Below are 21,018 nucleotides of genomic sequence, written 5' to 3'. Positions count from 1 at the left end.
CGGGGGTGGGGTGCAGAGGGAGAGGGAGAGAGAGAACGTCAAGCAGACTGCATGCTGAGCATGGAGTCAGACATGGGGCCTGATCTCATGACCCTGAGATCATGACCTGAACCAAAATCAAGAGTCTGATGCTTAACTGACTGAGCCACACAGGCGCTTGCCCCTGCCCCCCTTTTTCCTTAAAGCAAAACCCAAGAGCAGTGGGGACAGGCAGCAATAAGAAGTTTGGGACTGGAAAAGATAAAAGTAGTGAAACAGTATCTGGCTCATTAGTCAGTCCTGTCACAAAGATGATGAGTGGAAGTTTAAGGAATTCAATGGAAGTTTTAATATGTCACTTGATATTGAATTGAGATGAAAAAAAGTTACTTTTCCCCAAATCTCAGGCCTAGGAAATGCCAATGCTAACTGTCTGTTAGACAGGTTTTGAAAGATGGTCCTAGGACCAACATGCCACTTGGGAACTTGTTTCAAATGCAAATTCTTGAGCTAGTCCACACTAGCGGGTCAAAACCTGTGAGGCCCAGCACTGTGTTCCAACCAGATGGCCTCTGGGCAGCAGGTGTAAAGGACTGCTACTCTTCACTGACCTAACACCAACACTAGGGAATAATAATTCAGTATGACAGAGTCACTCCCAAGTAATAGATCTAAAGCCTCAAAAATAAAGGAATGGTTAACATTTTTCCTCAGAAATTAAAAGAATGATAATAAGAATCTCCAGTGATAACTGAAGTGTTCAGCATTTCACATTTCAACGTCCTTCACCCTACTAAAATTATTATGAAAAACTTTAGAAAGCTTATAAAAAACTATTTTTACTACACACACAGTATCTCCATTTATGAATAAAAAAGAAAATAAAGCAGAAAGCTCTATCATGAACCAACAGGACCCTATTGCCTACTAATGCTTGCGACTATAACATTCTTTGGATCCCAGATTCAGAAATGGACAGAGATCACCCGGTCACCGTCCGACTCCATCAGAGGTCAGTAAACTTGTTACATAAGGGGCCAGACAAAATATCTTAGGCTTTACGAGCCATACAGTCTCATCGCAGCTACTCAACACTGCCACTGTAGTGGAAAAGCAGCCACAGAACATATGTACACAAGTAAGCATGGCTATGTCCCAATAAAGCTTCACTTCGAAAGCCAGGCTTGCAAGCCAGGTCTGCCCCGTGGGCTACAATTTGCTGGTCCTTGAACGAGGCGATGGAAGATTAGGAAGCATTCTCGGGACCAGATACCGCAAAGTACTTTTAAAGATCGTAGACTCTCAAACAGCTTCCCACGGCAGGTCTGTTAATCTGCACTACAGCTGGCAAAGCATTCACAAAGGAAATTCTGAATCTAATGCCTTCTTGCCAACTTCAGATTTCTCTATCACCCCTAACGTGTAAAAGAAGATGCTTTACGTTTAGAAATGCACGAATTGAGAAATACTAATAAGATAAAGGACAGAGAGGATTGCTTTGGTCAGGGTAAACTTTTATCTATGATGCCAGTTTATTAAAAAGCCCTGTGTGAAAAAGGCTCGCTCGTATTCACGTGAAAGATAACATCCTAAGTAGTCCAAGAGTATTTCAAGAAAACGCATAAATTATTTTTAAAAAGGAAGATGTCAATTAACTGTATTTGTAAGTTTTGTTACATTTCTGAAATTTAAGAAGCTAAAATAAAGGATTAAGAAAAAGGAGAAAATTGGTCTAGTCCAAAAATGAGTGATGGGTCGAGGGCAAGAGCATTTAAGTCACAATTTTCAACACGCACCACCCTTCCCACGGTCCCTTCCTGTGTAAATCTGGTGAAATCATCTTTGCAAATCGAAGAAACACTGTACCTGATTTACTATAAACTTTGGTATTTCTTCACCAGTTTTCTTCATTTAAGTGTTTTATTTCATGATAATTTAAGATTTGCAGAGAAGTTACAAATACACCGCAGCAAGCTCCCATATACTCTTCACCAAGGACTTCCTCCAGTTTTTAGAAGCTGAGAAAACAAGAGATTTTAACCTTAAAGTCCCAACCGAAAAAAAATGAGACATTTGGAAATAAATTCACATGCCAAATTTGTAGGTATTGTTTAAATAAATTGTACAGCGCTTTCAAATTCAGTACCCTGAACATGAAAATGTAGTCAGCAAACCGTTCTTCAGTTCTCAGCTCATGTCACCGCAAAACAGGCACCATCTCTGTCACTTTCTAGTATAATATTCTTTTCATTTCCTTCACAACACTTATCTTACTCAATAGTTACATTATTTGTTTATTGGCTTATTGTCTGTCCTCAGAGACTTTACCAGTTATGATTCCTGCTCTCCTTGTTATAATCCCTGGGCCCAAAATAGTGACTGGTGCATTCTGAGTAGACACACGCTCAAGAGACTTTGCTACAAGGATGACTGAATGAATGAACGAATGCCTACATAAATGAGTAAACAATTCAGATAGAGCAGGGGTGATACAAGGCAGAGGATTAAACACACATATATTTAAACTGTTACTGTTTCTGAAATCTCAAACCTTTAAAAGTCTACCACCATCCTTAATACGCATGAGCACTGGGTGTTATACACAACTAATGAATCGTTGAACACTACATCAAACACTAATGATGTACTATATGTTGGCTAACTGAACATAATAAAAAAATAAATAAATAAAAATTTATTTTTAAAAAGTCTACCACTAGACATACACAGTGAAGTTTCGGGGAGCCTATGTGTTAGTCCATCATCTTTGAAATCACTTCTTACTGGGGGAAAGTTTAGAATTATTACTCCCAATACATTCTTGTTCTCTAAAAGCCAAACTTTTCAAAGTAGATGTGTCTCATTGATTCACTGCACACAGTCCTTCCTAGCATTATTCATCTGATGTGAAAAGTCAATAAAGAAAAATTTCAAATTAACCTCAAAGTTAGATTAATTACAGTATTAATCATTTTTCTGTATGTAAAAGTATATTTGAAAGAACTCAAATCTTGGATTCTAACCTTATGGCGGTGGTTTGGGAATAAGACATTTTGAGGAGACAGGTGAAAAGTTTAAGAGACAAAACAGGGAATGATGCAGTTCTCCTATTTCCTTCCCATGCTCAGCCCTCAGCTTGGTCCAGAAATTACCTGAGTAGGAAAAAGAAAGGAAGGACAGATGTTTGGCAGGAAGGATGGATGGAAGGCAGGGAGGCGGGAGAGACTACCTATCTCCATATTCTCCATGAACACTCACATTGATCCCAGGGTCAAATATTACAAAATGTGTCCAAAAATCAAAGCACTTGATCGCTTGACCAACCAAGGGGAGAAAAAGGCATTCCAAAATACACATTGATAAAATATCCATTTATCAAATAAAAAGAAGCAAGAAGACAAAAATGGGGCACTTTCAGGCTCTCTACTTCATTTAGAGTATTTGTCTTTCTCCTCTCTCTGGAGCTGCCCTGTTGAGGAGGGGCAGACACTAATAAATACATCCAATACAGCACACATCGATCTCCCCATCCAAAGAGTACAATAATCCCACTGTCGCTTCTGGAACATCTCCTGCTTATGATGTAACGAGTGGCGAGTAACTCAAATTATTGTGAACTAAAGGTTATTAAACTGAATTTCACTGCCAAGAAACATATCAACATTGATTCTCAAAACAGAGTTGAAGGAAAAATTCATTTTCTGACCTGACCTCATGCATACATTTTGAATGACCAAAAATAATGATAACAAAAGATAAATAAAACCCTAGATTTTTTTCTGCATAAAAATAAAGTCACTATAAGTAGTAGTAGTGCTGAGCTTATTCATGAAACTATTTTTTATGTGCTTAAAGAATAAAGCAAATAAGTTTGTAATCTTATTTTGAACCGAGATTTCCATGTAAGTGAAAAGAGATATATAAAATCAAATAATATTAAAACTCCATAAAGTTAACTTGAAAAAAAAATCAGTATCCACTCATATGTTTTATTTTTAAATATATATAGTTTCTACCCTCCCCTTGAAAAAGCTGAGAAACGGTGAAAACCCATAAGAATGAGCCCTCCTAACACCTAGACTGTCGTTTCTAAATTCCATTAACTACCAAAAAGAACCAGGGCTACTTGGAATGGCTGATACTTAGACTGAGATATGAAATGTACAAGAGGAGCTTGGGGCATCCTGTTGGTACCGAAAAGCAGGGTTAAGAAATTAATGGGACAGGAGTGCTTCCAGGATGTTCTGTATCTTGAACTGGTTGCTGATAACATGGAAATGGTCAGTTTGTGAAAATTCATTGGGATTCTTTTATGACAGGCTCTCTTTTCTATATGTATACACAGGAGCCAACTGGAGAGGAATCCCAATGAACAAAAAGATATTACTTGAGCATCCAGGAAAAAAAAAATCACTGCAATTAATTAAAACATAACAAATATTTTTAAAATCCATAAATTTATGATACTCAAGGAAAAAGGGAACTCTTCCCCTAAAAATAAACAAAGAAATATCTTTGATCACCCTCTGAAGAAACTCAAGTATCAACTCTGAAACTGTCTATCAAAAGCATGTACTCTGCTTTTCCTGGATGACTGTATTTCAGGGTCAAATACTAGTTGATCCAAATACATGATGTCTACTTCTAAAGATTTTATTTATTTATTTGTTTGTCAGAGAGAGAAAGCACAAGCAGGGGGAGCAGCACGCAGAGGGAGAGGGAGAAGCAGGCTCAATCCTAGGATCCCGGGATCATGACCTGAGCCGAAGGCAGATGCTTAACCCACTGAGCCACCCAGGAATCCCGATGTCTACTTCTAATAACTTCAGAATAAAAAGGAGGAGGGATAAATTAATCTGAGTGTGTGTGTATGGGAGTTCACTATACTATTTATTTTCTTTACTTTTGTATAGTTTGAAATTTTTCTATATGAAAGGTATCTTTTTAAAGTAGATTAAAAGAACAGCAAAAGATGAAAAGAATCTTACAAGACAAATCAAAATTTCCTTCTTCCTTACTATTCACTTACAAAACCTGTGATATGAACAGTATACTTTTTTTTTCACTTAATTACTTCTTCATATCGTTTACTGGATATGTGTCTAACACACAATTTACTTTTCAAAGCTGGTCTAAATTTTTTCAGATTTGGGGGTGACCATTTTTCTAAAACCTCACCTACCAGAATGAGAAACACAACATATGGGGATGGACTGGTCTGGGCACAGCCTTTATCCCTGGATAAAGACTCTCTCCTGGTCTTTTGTTTCCATTCTTACCAATGGAGTGAGAAGGATATTTTGAAGTCCTCTCATTCCTCTTCCCTCTAGAAAAGACCTGGCTACCGGCCTGCTACCTTCCCCCTGGCCCCTTTACCTCTTCAGAATGAGATGCCTGTTGAGAAGAGACCTCCTTCAACCTGAGAGACGGAAGAGGAGGAGAAGCCCAGAAGAGGAAAAAAAGGGCAGGTAAAATGACATCCATGGGCATTGCCAATTCTCACTGGATATTGTCTCCATTTCTACTACCTGAGGGAGGAATCTGACAAGCTTCAAAACAGATAAAACGGAGCAAACATCAGCAAAGAGCTGAACACACTTTCTCCTCTATCCATGTTATATTTGCTGACTGGTTAGCTGATTTACTGAGTTTCCCTTTTTCACGGCATTTCAACCTGTTTTATAGGTCCTTAATGGCTTCTAAGCACTCCCTACTCCATTTTTTCCATCTTGGTTAAGTAAGAGGGAATGGGGAAGTAATAACAGGAACTCCGAGAAAATGAGATAAAGGGGGCTTTCTGAAATATTTCCTGAGGATACATGCATACAAACTAATTCCTGGGTTGAAAGAACAACACAAACACGTTTCGTAAAGGAAATGAGATGCTAATCGCCTACATTTTCCTTTTAAAGAAGAGTTTAATTTCTGTCTCGTAGTCAACTCACAACTCAGCAAATGTGTGTGAGAACAAATTTCCATTTACTTTATTCCCATGAACTTAAATCTGATGGTCAAAGGGACTCATGTACATTTCATCTCTGCTTGTGGTCAAGTGTCAAGAGATCCTAGGCAACACTGGCCTAGAAAATTTCCTGAGACAGAGCAAAGTAATGCAGCCAGGACCCTAAACTACCCAAAATAAACATCCAAACCCGCTGGCCTTCTGTCTTGTCTGCTTCAACATTAAAAGTGGATATCCTGAGGCCTAAAATCTACTTAAAGTAACAGGCACTACCAGTTAGAAGGTAAATGAGTTGTTGGGACAAGAACTGCTGTTTGGGGATTGAGTCAGTTTCTTCCATCTGTAAACTCTGATCAAGTAATTAGTGTTTGGGTTTAGCTAATGTGGACAGAAAAGGACCCTATGATTTGAAATGCCTTTGTGGTTAAATTTCTTTATTACCGTATAAAAGCTTGATTCAATATCAAATTAACAGGAACATCCCTGTAACTAGTTCAGCTTTCAACAATATACAGCAATCAAAGATGCAGAAAGAGACAATTTGTGATTGACTACAACCGACTGTGCTTGAAGGGACATCTGATTCTGATGGTGAGATTTCTCAAGGTCAAAAGTTCTACAAGTGTAGATGGCACACTGAATCACTCTGGTGTCTGGATTGAATAGGGGGCTAGTACATGGACTCTAATCCCTATGCGTGTCATTCAAAAAGAGGCCAAATTACTGAATCACTTTTGCCTCCCAGGGACGAAAACAGTAAGATCAGGAGCTGGACCTCTGGGGTCATAAAATATCACTCTGAAATGACAACCTCAAGGTCTAGAAAGAATGATTCTAACCTCATCACTATGCAAATCAGATTTCCAAACTAAGAGCAATACCATTGTGATTCTGGAAAAGTCTTCCCTCTTCTTAGGCTGGTCTGGGAGGGGTGAGCTTAACCTCAGAAAAACACCATTTTAAAAAAAAACATATTTTATATAAAGTAATAAAATGCCAAACAAGAATAAAGACTAACAGCATGTCATGTGTAAAGCACGTGGAAGTAACTTCATGAAAGGAGAAAAGAAACTGATGCCTAAAGCAGGAAACTTGATGGCAGAAGCCTACAGGCACCGAGGCAGGTAACAGAAATCTGTAAGGCTGGCTGCATTAAATACTTCGGGCATCATAAAGATTAGCAAACTTCAGTCCTTGGCATAGTAACAAGACCAGATTTTTAATCTTCCAAGAGAAGCTACGTGTCTGATTTTTCTGTGAAGTTTCCAGATTGTCCAATGTTGGCAATTAATTACATTTTAAAAAAGAAAATGTTCACAGGTTAAAAGATTATAGTCTAATATTTGACCCATGGGCTGCTGGTTTGCAAGCTCTGCTCTAAAGTGTAATTTTAAATAATGCAGTAATAAACAGAAAGCTTCTTATATAACTATGATTATTACACTAAATTATTGAGCCTTGGTTTCTGCTCTACCAAGAGGAACCAGTCCATGCAAGGAAAGGGTAGGAGCAGTATCAGCAGATTTGGGGTGTTTCCCAAATTACAGATGTCTAAATTATCACCACCACCACCCCGCGCCCCAGGGCAAATAAGAGTTTGAGTAGAGGACACACAGCTTGTGAAAGCCCCCAAGAACTCTACTGGTACACCCCCCTACTCTGGGTGTCACTGATCTCAAGAAAGTAGAAAGTTTTGTATAACTGGGAGGAATGTGTCCAAATAGTGAAGACCAAAGTCACTGAGCCTAAGATATCATATAGCGCATGTGAAGTGGCTCTGAAAATAGTAACTGCAAATATCAAAGATGACAAGGGGCCCCCATAGTAAGCACTGCTGATACCATGTTAGTTATTTCAATCTCTTGGGAAAAGAAGAAAATCAGCTACTTGTTTTCTATGAAAGATTATAAAAAGTGGATGCATTTTCAGAATGTGTGCGTGCATGCATGTGTGTGAATATATGTATATAATTCAAGCAGGGTTAACATTTCATTTTGTAGGCTTATATCTGCAGCTTTATTACTCCAGAAGGGAAGGGTGGTGTCAATTCTACATGATGTCAGGCTGCAGATAGAAAAAGATTAACAAATATTTTGACACGTTTTTCTACTTCCTATCCTTAAAAAAAAAAAAAAAAAATCCAGCAGAACTTTTTCTCAAGATGCCTAAACACAACCAGGATTACTACATATTACTTTTTGGTCTGATATACACATTAAAGAATATATAAAGAAGCACCTTCCTGTGATCTGGTAATGTCTCACTAATCTTTTGCTGTTATTAAGCACTGCCTAATCTAACCCTGTTCCTGATCTTAAGCTTGTGTTCTCCTAACTCACCTTGTAACCAGGAGTCAAAGCCTTCCAGGTCAGCATTAAGGTAAAAGCTGTTCAAAGTGGTTTATCCTCAAATGCCAGCAGCTATTTTCCCTGGGACTCAGTCTGTCTAGGGTGATATGGTCGATGACAGGAGTGGCTCCTTGATTTCTTTCTCTTGCTGTTTTGTGGCAAGGGGCAGAACTGAAAAAGAGAGATTACACTCATACAGTACAACCCCGCAGAACTTTCATGAGCTTCTCAGGGGGCTGCAGATGACCAATCGGGAAATTCCTTCCAATTTATCTTTTGAGGACAAAATTCATAAGGGATGGTGTCTCAGGTTTTACCTCCTTTGCTCAGTCTTATGGAATCTCAAAGATGCAGCCACTGAACCCGCCAGCCATCAGTAACATTCATAACTGACATCTTATCCAGAGTCTGGAGTAAGAAAACTCTAAATTTATATAACAAATATTTTCTAAAAGGGGACAAAGCATATTTTCCAGAAACATGTTTAATCCTCCAATTAAATGTAAACTTTAGTATTTATTTATTTATTTATTTATTTATTTATTTAAGTAGGTTCCACACCCAGCACAGAGCCTAATGCAGGGCTTGAACTTACAACCATGAGATCGAGACCTGAGCCAATATCAAGTCAGATGCTTAACTGAGTGAGCCACCCAGGTGCCCCTAAACCTTAGTTTTTAAAACCAGTAAGTATGAAGTGGTTTCACCACATAAGCATATAAATGTACTATCACCGTGCCCTGATAAAGACTCATTAATAGTCTATAATTTGCCATACAGAGTGCAACTGCCAAACTCCCAGAACAATCCTCCAGCAGAAAGAGCTGACTCTGCTATCGAAGAATAGTTTTCAACTTGACATTATTTCTCAGAAGGCAAAGAATATTTTATGAAAAGATAATGTTCACTTTAAACTTTAAGGCAAAATAAAAAAGAAGAAGGAGGAGGAGGAGGAGGAGGAGAAAGAAAAAAAAAAAAACCTGGTAAGTACTCCAAAGTAGAAGTCACATGAGTAACTCTGATCCGGAAATATGACAGCGGTTTTTTCCTTCAAGCCATAAACCTCTCTAGCGGGTTCATTTATTCACAAGGTAGCTTTAAAAATCACTCCCCAGCTTTGATCATTTTTCAAGCTGCTTCTTTCACTTGGTTTTCGTTTTTCTCTTTTTACTTATGGAAAAGGAAAAAAATTAATGCACACACACGTATTCTGAAAGACGATGACCTCACGGAAGAGCAAGAAGATTGAGGTCTACTCAGGATCCTATGCTGTGCTGGCTCCTGTAAGTACCATTCTTCCGGGGAAAAAGGTGGGTGTTTTAAACCCCCCTACAGCTCTACAAAAAAATGGTTTTTTAAAATCTCTACTATGTTGTAAGACAATTCCATGCATCTTACAGGTCCTGAATAAGATGTAATTGATGACTGTGATGATGGCCTAGAACTAAAGTCAGGGTCCATCAAGATTATTTTTGCATGCTCAGCATGATACCTGTTTATTTTCTGCAAACACCACTCAATCCATGCTCTTTAATCCCACATAATTATAGGCAGACTGAATATGGTCAGCTGCAGGAAATCCCTTCCCCACTTTTCTTTGCTCTTTTCTATGATGGGCTCTGCCAAGCTGTGAAAAAGGAAAAGAAAGAAAAGTATGGCAAAGGGCCCCGCCTCCCCCACACTACATTAGAGTTTCTTTTCGCCCACGCCCATTCCTCTTCCCTAGTCTTACTCGCCATAACCTCTTACCATCCTGAAAGGGCAAGTGGGAAAGTAAAAGAGAACAGATGACCATGGGGTAAAATCATAGTTTCCTCTCTGTTTCCCCAGTACAGCAGCAGAGGAGAGGAAAACAGGCAGGAAGAAGGCAGAATCTTGCTGACCATACCTAAGGAATTCCCAGATGGCATACGTGTTTTGTTGCCAGACTATGTACATCAGACCTCAGCCTGAGGAGCATCTTTCCACTTCGTTCATCTCTTTTTCCTTTGCCTACATGTCCTTCAAAACCTAGCTCAAAACCACAACCCCCAGTGCCTTCACTGATCTCTGCTAAAAGAAGCAACTTATCACACCTGATACTTTGGTCAAGTCTACTGGCATACACAGCTGTCTCGGTCTTACCTCTTGCTTATACCTCTTATCTCCCCTATCAGACTGGGTTGAGTCTGAGAAGCAAGGACTGGACCTTAGTTCCCCACACACAGTGTGAGGTAAAAGTGAAAATTACAATGCTTCTATTTATATGTATGTACTTTGTAAGAAATTAATCTATTATTGTTCCTTTTGCACAAAAATGTGTATTTTCACACACTGTGTATGCAATGTCACAGAATAAAATTAGTTTTGGCCTGTTCTGAGACTATAGTGAATGTTCCAATGGACATTCTGTGCAATTTTCAAAAAGACAGCAACCACAATAAAGTGTAGTGCCTTCTATAAGCTTGGGGGGGGGGGGCGGGGAGATGACCACTCTGATTAAAGAGTAGCACTCTATCAGCATGTGGTTCAGATATAGTCAATCATCCCTGATAGGTACTAAAGCCAGAAATATTAGGAATAATTATTTTAATTCAGCTTCAAAAACTTGATTAGGACAGAAAGATTTATATCATCACATTCAAATTTCAAATTTGCAGGTGGCTAATATATTGTTTTATTCAGAAACCAAGAAGTTTAACCAAGTGACAACAAAACTTTATTTAATTAAGTAACTGTACAGGTTTTTTTTTTTACACATAAACTGTGTGCAGGGCAGAAGTCCAAAGGTACAAAGCTTATAAAGTTCAAGTCTGATTATTCCTGTGACAACAAATATCGAAGATTAATTCTTAAAGCTCTTGTTAAAAATACACTCAGAGATGGGAAGAGGTTGTTTCTTTTTAAAACTATGACCAAAATTAATGCTTTAAAAAATTATATCTGCTTTTTTTCGTAACACATGAAAGGAATCATGTTCTAATTTAACGATACATTCTGCAGACCAAAAAGCTGCCCCAACACCTTCCACCTAAGCAATTAATAAATTAGAAATTATAAAGGTTGGAAAGGCTGATTCAAACAAAGTCTTCTATACCAACCAGTACTTGGGTAGGAGCCTCTGCAGAATCTCATCAGGGAGTTTAGTGATTTGGCAAAGTTTCCTTCTGAATGGCTCATTCAGGAAGCAAATGATCCTTTATCTTTGCAACAGAATTCTTCCTGTAAGTTGTGTGACTAATCCTCCCACGGTCTGAATTTTGCCCACTATACACCATGTTCTTGTCCAGCACACTCCCCACACATTCCACTCATTTCTTATTCGGGCCCCTCAGAGCATAGGATGTATTCTATCAAACACTAGACTGTCTCGTGTAGCTACTAAGTTAATGCATAGAATGCAAAATGGAGACAAGATAAAACAAGCTCCATCATTCTGTGACTTACTATTATAAGAAAAGATTCTTATAATAGTAAAAACAGAAAGACCAGTAGAAGAGTATTTTCACAAAGTTAGCAGTCTACATAGCAAAGTCCATTTCACAACAAAAATAAGAGATGAGACATTTTTTTTAAAAGATTTTATTTATTTATTTGACAGAGAGAGAGAGACAGCCAGCGAGAGAGGGAACACAGGCAGGGGGAGTGGGAGAGGAAGAAGCAGGCTCCCAGTGGAGGAGCCTGATGCGGGGCTCAATCCCCGCCCTGAGCCAAAGGCAGATGCTTAAGGACTGAGCCACCCAGGCATCCCCCCCCTTTTTTTTAAAGATTTTATTTAGACATGAGACATTTTTTACTATTTTCTGTACATTAGGTGTCCCGTTGTGCTGACTCAATGCCCACATCATTTTCACAAAGATGGATTGGTCTTTATTTAGGGTCAAACATCCTAAATTGCTTTCCCAGAAAACTGCAGCCTAAACTATGGCATAAGACCTTTTCTCATTATCTTGTTTACTCTGGCTACTGTCTCCACTAAATATCTTAGTTGGTAAAAAGATTTTGCTCTTTTGTTTTTTGCACTGACAACAGGGTTTAGACAAGAAATTGATTTTTCTCTTCTTACCTGTGATAATCCCAAATACACTGAGGATTTCTACACGGTGTCTAAATCCCTGGAGAATAGATTTAATGCTACAACCCTATAGAGTCTATGAAAACAAGCTGTTCTGGGGTAATTTCTTGAAGATGAAAAACACGATCTGTGGGCACTTTCACCCAGCAATTATTGCGGTTTTCCTGTCAATAACTGAACAGCTGATTTTTAATTCAGAAATTTATCTAATCTCATTATTGCTACCATATATCAAATAAGTTAAAATTCACCATCTGATACAACATAACAGAGTTTTCACATCTGCCATTAAGCACTGATTAATTTATCCACTCAAAACTACGTCAATTGTGCAGTTATTATATACAGACATTAAAACCAGACACTAAAGAAATATAGAAATGTAACAATCAACAAAAATAAAGCTCCTTCCCTTAAGAAATTTAGTTTAGGGGCGCCTGGCTAGCTCAGTCAGAACAGCATGCAACTCTTGATCTCAGGCTCATGAGTTCAAGCCCCATGTGGGGTGTAGAGATTACTTACATAAAGAAAACTTAAAAAAAAAAAAAGAAATTTAGAGTTTAGCCATAGATAACAGGATACAGTATATGAATAATCTTTTTAAGTTACAAAACCAGAAAATATGTTATGGATATTCATGGCATGAAAATATTCACTCTAGCTTAGAATTTATGAGGCAGGTGGAAAGTAGATGGGGGAAATTGCTCAAACGAGGAGGAATTTGAAAGATAAGTAGATTCAGGCAAGAAATGGACAAAAGCAGAGGTGGATGAAGGACATTGCAAACAGTGAGGAAAAGTGTATGAAAATCAACAGATGAGGGGCGCCTGGGTGGCGCAGCCATTAAGCGTCTGCCTTCGGCTCAGGGCGTGATCCCGGCATTCTGGGATCGAGCCCCACATTAGACTCCTCCGCTGGGAGCGTGCTTCTTCCTCTCCCCACTCCCCCTGCTTGTGTTCCCTCTCTCGCTGGCTGTCTCTGTCAAATAAATAAATAAAAATGTTTAAAAAGAAAAGAAAATCAACAGATGAGAAAGCACAGACTGTATTCCAGTACTCAGAGTCTAGGGTACAAAAAAAAGGAGGGGGTCGGGTGGAGGAAAGGCAGAGAGGAGGTATGGAACATTTAAGACCTTCCACAAAGACTTCTGTAGAAGGTCTTAAATGCTAGTACAGGACCAGATTTCACTAGGTGGGCTGTAGAGAACAGGAGTCGAGTTCAGAGCAGGGGAACCATGTGATTATGCATCAGTGGGGCTGATCCAGGAGAAGAAATTTGAGGAAAGAGAACCCAGAGGCAAGAGAGGACCTCAGAAGATATTAGCAGCCCCCAAAGGAGGGCAGAGCTACTTGGAAGAGCGGGCATCCAGGAGGGACATGTGAAGAACTTATATTTGATAGAGCAGAAGGGGATCCTATTTGGCATCACGCATTTCTTGTGTTAGCAAAATAGTGGGAAATAAAGCACAACCATTTTTTCAGAAACATAACTGAAGAAGTAATATATGGTCAACATGCTAATAAACGGAAATATTTTACTCAGCACATTTTCTCAATCTGTTGTATTTCTATGAGGTAGGCCAATTTTTCCAGATTTTTTGTTTGTTTATAGCTGACTTAGTCTAAATTGACACGTATTTCTCTGAGGGTGGGGAAAGTGTTATATTTTTCCAAATCCCAAAGGCCAAGCACAATTAAGGACCTGGCATCTATTAAAGATTCAAAGAAAATTTCTTTTTCCAAATTTAATGGTTTTGTCAATGCTGACAAAAATTCAGATGACTGATTATACAGGTAAGAATTCTGATTATATATTACTTAAAGGAGTCTTCAATTTTATTATTTACTTGACAATGTCCGTTTTATATCCAAAAAACAAATATTACAGAAGCTACTCAATGGTTCTATTAATCAGATGAGTAAAATAAAATTCTAAAGCACTATATGGAGTTGCCTGGGTGGCTCACTTGGTTAAATGGTCAATTCTTGATTTCAGCTCCGGTCATGGGGGCCCTGCGCTCAGCAGGGAATCTGCTTCAGGATTCTCTCTCTCCCTCTGACCCTCCCCCCACTTGCTCACTCTCTCTTTCAAATAAATGGATAAATCTTAAAAGAAAAGAAAAGAAAAGAAAAAACCTGTAAAGCACTATAAATATGCTTTGGACATATTCTGATCCTCCAAAAGTGGTATGCTACAGAGCAAGAGTTAGTACTTCTTCTGTTAAGGTCCAAATCCGTAAACATTTTAGGTTTTGTGGGTCATGCAGTTGCAACTAATCAACTTTGCCATTGCAGAAGGCAAGCAGCTGGAGGCAATATGCAAATGAACGAGCAAGGCTACATTCCGTCCGGCAAAACTTCCCTTACAAAAAAGTGGTGGATAGTGTTCAGTCCTTGGACTATAGCTTGCTGACCCCAGCTGAGCAGATAGCCCAGCTGTGGCAACTTGGTGTGATTTCATTGTTTTTTGTTCCTCAAAGTACATAACTGATGAACTGACGCAAAAAAATGACTCTGAGAAAATGGGCTCCAAAGAAAATCTCTACTGCTAGGGTAGTGATAAAAAGGAAAAGAAAGTGGAGAGGTTCTGAGGAAGCGATGCACGTAAGGAAACAAGACAAGTGTGGGTAGATTAGAATGGGATGTACAGTTTGGTGAAATCTCAGATCACCACTAAGAATGAGCCCAATGTCTATTCTAAGAGGAAACATGAAAATGTGACTCATGAAACCATTTCAGGAAGTGCTCCATCCAATGCCCAAAATGCTCATTCACTGGGAGAAAAAACTTCAGGGAAAGCTTAATCTATTAACTAAGAATATATTAAGAAATGCAAGAATCCTAACAGAATATTCACGTGAGAGAAAGCCAGGGAATTCAGAAATTTATGGAAGTCTCAGTCTCAGATCAGGCTTCCTTCATGAATTCTGATGATCATACTATATTTACTTCACGGAACCAGGGGGGAAAGTAAGGAAATACTGTCATCAAAGCTTACCCATCTATATTTAAGTCTAGAAAAGAGTTATGAGAAAAGCTAGCTTAATTCACTATCGCCGGCTCACTGATGCTCACCACTAATTCACCACTGAAGGTGACTCGGGTTCCTCACGTGGAAAGTGTGACTCCGTCACAGGGGTGTCAGAGGAGTAAGCAAGCTAACACAGGCACAGTGTCCGGAACAGACCCTGCGCTCGGGAAACGCTCGGTGCACCGCTGCTGCTGCTCTCCCCAGCGCCCCTTTGCCCCGGCCAGCCTCACTGCTGCTCCTCTGGTGCCCTCCTCTTCCCTGGCTCCCCCGGGGCAGCCCTGTCTAACTCCTAACTCCGAGGGCTTCAACCTACCCTTTGCTAGGGAGATGGCTAAGTCTCTCTCCAATGCTGACTTCTTCTCCAGACTGCATTTCCAACTGTCCGTGGAATATATCACGGTCGCCTGAAACGCAGTGGGTCTAAAAATCAAGCCCCTTACCTTTCTACCCTTGCCCCTTTGTCTATCCTTGCCTTTTCTTGTCTCCAGCTTTCCTTAGTGATATCACTACCTAGCCTCAAACCAAGCTAGAAAACTGCAGTTTCTTCTAGCTACTTCATCTGCAACCTTCCCATGTAGCTCACCCCAAGTCCACTCACTTCCATTTCCCACGTTATCTTCCCCCAACATCGCTCTTCGGCCATCTCGGCCATCTCCAGCCTTGGTTACGGGCACCTGCCTCCTGATGTCTCTACTTCCTACCACTCCCCCCCCCCCCCCCACAGGCACTTTCGTGGCCATCAGAGTCCTCCCCTTTCTTGAAGCATATATTTGACTGTGTTATTCTTGATTCTCGATTAGCCTCTATTGCTTGGGGGAAAGGGGTCTATGGACCTACAGGTGAGCATCAGAACACCTGGGAAGCCTCTGACACTGGGTATAAAAATTTGTGAGTCCTTGATCAAAACGAAAGTCACCGTCAGAGAGGACGAGGTGAACTCTGCAGGGTACAACCTGCAGTCTTACACTGCGTCTTTGTCACTCTGCTTGGCTTCCACCCTGCTTCAGATACCTGGACACCCTATTTTCCACCAAACATACACACTGAATGCCACCTCACCTCTGAGCTTTTCCATGTGCTGTTCCCTGTACCTATGGTGCTCTTGTCTGCCTGTTGAACACCTGAACATCCTTGAAGTCCTGGCTCAGGTCTCAAATGTCACCACCGTGCAGCCTCGCCCAGGAGTCTAGCTATGTATGCGTGGGCGACAAAAGATGCTGAATAGATTTCTGGTGTCTATGTATCATAACACTGGTCTGAAATTTCTTTCTTCTTTTTTGAAAAAGATTTTATTTGTTTCAGAGAGAAAGAGGGAGAGAGCACAAGCACAGGGAGCATCATACAGATGGAAAAGGGAGAAGCAGGCTCCCCGCCGAGCAGGGAGCCCGATGTAGGACTCGATCCCAGGACCCTGGGATCATGACCTGAGCCAAAGGCAGATGCTTAACCGATTGAACCACCCAGGCGCTCGTGGTGTGAAATTTCTTAAATCAAAGCTTTCTGCCATACAAAATAAATGGCCTTAAATGTTAAGACACATACTGTGTTTACTTAAGTCTGGGGACATTCTTACTGGTGTCCTTGGCTTTTAATGAAATCAAGAGTAAAGACTCAGGAACCCAAGTGTCTACATTTAAATCCTGGCTCAGCCGGTAACCAGCAATGGGACCCTGGGCTAATCACACAGCTTTTCAATTTCATGATCTGTAAAGACGGAGACAGTAATAATACCTACTATTTAGGATTATTCTGAAAATTAAGTGAGTTTATATGTATAGCACTTAAAGCTATGTAAGTGCTTGCTATTATTATAATTATTTTTGAAATCAATGGCCAGGACCAGAGGTTCTGAGAGATAACCACAGAGTAGACCTAATTGACCTTGCCATATAAGCCTCAAGCTTTAGTCAACAGAGTTAATCAGCCAGAGAGCACTAACAAAGATAGCCCTTTTCACTAATGTTTTTATCAATTGAAAAGTGTTTCTATCCTAACTGATAAAATTCAGATTTTTTTCCTGTTAGCCTCCAATAGCTAAAAATACCAGCTCAGAATATTTCCAAGGCACATCACAGGTAGACTATAATAATTCTTTTGAATAGAAAAAAGACCAGGGCTGCTCTTTTATGGGCAGCAAATCAATGAGCCACCTCACTGCTTACAAAGTGCCCAATATGAAGGGAAAATGCAAAGTAGGAAATTGGGAGGAAAGATAAAGGAGCTTAATGACTCATATTTCAAACAAACCAGCTTGCTTGCCAGAGAAATGGGGTATTAGGCATTTTAGCACCACCTACCTGGCAAAAAACAAAAAAACAAAAAGCCCATGAAATATAGATCCTCACATTGTTTAACCTAAGGAGGAACCAAAATAAGGGCTGTGGGACGTAGCTGACTTCCACCGTAGTGACAGGGCTATGGGATATATTTAGCACTGCCTCTGGGGAAAATTTTCAGCCTAAAAAAGCCATTCTGACCCATACCACTGTGTAACACAATTTTTGTAATTTCCCACAAACTGCCAAAAGGATCACTTTACTTTCTACTAATAATCACACTTAATAATCAGACTGTAAAGTCACACACTTGTGTTAGAGTTTGAAATGAAGAAAAGAGAGAATAAACCCCGATTCCTTATCCTAGCGTGAAAGGTCCCCATGACCCAACCCCAACTGACTTTCCAACTCTATCTTCCACGACAGGCTTCTTGAAATCTTCAACGCAACAGAACTCCTAGTAATTTCCCCCAGATGTACCCACTCTTTACCCAGTGTGTGTGTTTCCTCTAACTAAAACAGTCTCCCCTTCCATCTCCAAGATCTCAATCCCACCCTTCCTTTACACCCTGTGTGGGTGACAGGGAGACATTTCCTATGGCTTAGCTAGAAGGAATCCTCCAGTTCTTAACTTTCACAATCCTTGCTCAGTACCTCATGGACTTTCCTCAGTCCATCTTGATCAGAGTTCTTGAGACATGTGTCTTTTCTTCCCCAGACTGGATGTTCTTTGAGGACAATGCTCACATCTGGCTCATATTCATAAGCCCAACTGCACCATGGGCACACCTGCAATGGCAGGCACTCAGACTTTTTGCTGAAGTGTGGTAAAGCTCGTTGTGACCGGCCACGGGAACCAAATGGACAGGAACAGAATGACTTTGAAGGAACAAAGGCTTCAGTTTAAAAGATATGCAGCAAGACTTGTTTTCTCATGAAGTTGAGAAATGAGAATTTTAATGCCACTCCTAGGGCAAAGAAACCGCCATTCACATTTACCATCCGGTGACTTGCCAACGACGACTAACAGTGGTGCGCTAAAAGCTTCCCTCCTACTCATGCAACTGATAATGTACTTTCAAGTTAGAGAACACAGAGGCTCGCTGATCCTGTGTTTCCTCTGCTTACAGGCTCAAAATACTGGTCGCCTCTGGGCTTTGGTTAAAGAGCTCTCAAGACCTATGTATATAATAATCATTTTAATCATCATGTCCAATACGCCTTACACTCTAAATATTCAAGGACCAAAATGCAAAAATCAGAAAATCTGACCCATAACAGAACCCACAAATGCCAAGAGAAAGAAACAGTAACCAAAGAACCCCAAAACCCTGGCAGTCTGATACTGCTCGGGCAGCGGTTCACGAGCCCTAACAGGCCACTTGGATGGCATTCATTCAAACGCTTATTGGATCACAAAGGAGAGGCTGACTTCAGTCTGGGGTGATGCCGCAGGGCTGTGCCGATCCGTATGTTCTCGCCAGACCACTGGACAGCTGCCTACTGTCTGCAGTCCTGCGTTCACAGAGGACATGGCTCTGCCTCCTCAGTTTACAAGCAGTTACATAAATGAGTTCTCATACGCACTCCTAGACATCAGTAATTTTCCTAAGCCCCCAATCCTGCAAAGAATACATGACCTAAGCCCTAACCCCACATGAAAGAACGCTCTCACTGGGATGGCCCGACTCAGAGTCGTGCTAATGGGAAATTTCTGTTGGGTGCTCTACCTGATATGGCTTTTGTATCAATGACATTTGGAACATTCGTTCTCCAATATCATGTTGCTGGCGTCTCTTGGATTACTGGAATGGCAACTGAATCCCTGGGGCAGATACCAGGAGACTCCATTTTATCCGACTTGCCTTTAAAATGACTATTACATATACTCTTTTAAAGTACAAATCTACCACCACATGCAAATGGAGGTCAGAATAAGGTTAAAAATTTAGGTTAACAAATTAGGTAAACATTGACAGTGATATCGTTATGAATTACACAATGGTTTAAATGATAAAACAGACTCTAAACAAATATATGATTTGTATAAACTGTATCTATGACTTAACTGAATAACCCTGGCCTAATTTCTCTTTAAGTCATTCTCTTTTATCCCCTATGCTACTTTGATGAAATTATTTCAAGCTGCCCCATTTCTTAGGCCTCTTACCGTATCAATTCATCTAGGTTTCTATATGGTTTCCACAGTAACTTACTTGTTTGCTCATGAGACCACAAAAAAGTCTGACAACTAAATCAGGTCTATTAGCATTCTTACGACTGAAGTTTCCTGTATTTAGATAGATAGTATTGTCAGTAAAATCAGAATACATTTTAAAATGTTGAGACAGGGAACAATGCCATTACAATTCAAAAACTGTTCTTCTGGAAATTTAATTTGATGCCATAGACTGATTAAAAAAAAAATGGATGGGGATAGCAGGGTGAACTATGTTATTACAGAGCAGCAACTTCCTTGAAATTGAGTGCTTCCTTTGGGCATAAGTGGAAGAGCGTGGTATCACGGAAAGAGCTTGGGTCTTGGAGTCAAACAGGCTTAGTTCAAATTCCCATGGTGATGCTTTCTAGCTATGAAACTGGGCAGGTTATTTGGCTTTTCTGATCCTCGACTTCCTCATCTGAAAAGTGGGGATCTGGGATCTAATGAAACCTAGTTCAAGTTGCTTTGGAGATTACAGATAATACGTGTCCAGGACCTAGTACTGCACGTACCACACGGCAGACGCTCAACTGGTAAATGGTTTTTTAGCTCTCAAATTTCTGGATTTCAGAATTATTCTTTAGTTCTCATGGCATACACCATAGTTTATGCAAAAATACAGACACGTTATTGAATCGTATGTCTGGCTGCTAATTTACAGGCCTTCTGATACAGATCAACTAATACTAGGTTAAAATTTTTCTTTTCAAAAACTGAGATCATTGGATTATTCTAATACTTCTACATGTCAAATTTCTTCAGACTACAAGTTTGCCATCCCAGGGAGAAATGACATGTAAAAATCTGTGAAATGCTCATTTCATATACCCAACTTTTACGAGGTTCCTAGAAATAAAGACTATGAATTTAAAAGTTTAAAGTACCCTAATAGGCAGCTGTTGTGCAGTGAGTGGCTAAGAACCCAGCCTCTGGAAGCTTCTAGATTCAAATCCTGCTCTCCCATTCTCTAGCTGCATGACTGTGGGAGAGTTATGTCTTCTCTCTGTTCCTTGGTTTCCGTATCTGTGAAATGGGCCTCTAAGAGTACCCATTGCATAGGGCTATAATGACGAGGAAAGAAGAATACCTGGTACGTAGGAGGTACCCAATATTAGCTTTTATTTATTTTATGTATTTTTAAAGATTTT

General features: G+C 39.9%; 1 protein-coding gene across 15 annotated transcripts in view; it reads right to left on the bottom strand.

Annotated features, from left to right (window-relative positions):
• Positions 1-21,018, bottom strand: part of OSBPL6 (oxysterol binding protein like 6) — a 201,325-nt gene that overhangs the window by 104,670 nt on the left and 75,637 nt on the right. For 9 of the 15 annotated variants that reach the window (XM_057318937.1, XM_044381434.3, XM_044381432.3 and 6 more), the window contains exon 2: positions 8,281-8,460. The exons of 5 other annotated variants lie outside the window; for them this stretch is intronic. The gene's annotated coding sequence lies outside the window, so the exon portion shown is untranslated. Of the gene's footprint in view, positions 1-1,845; positions 1,998-3,002; positions 3,132-8,280; positions 8,461-21,018 lie in introns of all 15 variants that reach the window. One more of the 15 variants, XM_057318931.1, reaches the window with a different exon arrangement.

This window comes from Ursus arctos, unplaced genomic scaffold, assembly GCF_023065955.2.
Source record: "Ursus arctos isolate Adak ecotype North America unplaced genomic scaffold, UrsArc2.0 scaffold_1, whole genome shotgun sequence".
Classification (NCBI taxonomy): Eukaryota; Metazoa; Chordata; class Mammalia; order Carnivora; family Ursidae; genus Ursus; species Ursus arctos.
The sequence above is the reverse complement of the archived record's forward strand: the minus strand, read 5'-3'. Positions and strand labels throughout refer to the sequence as shown.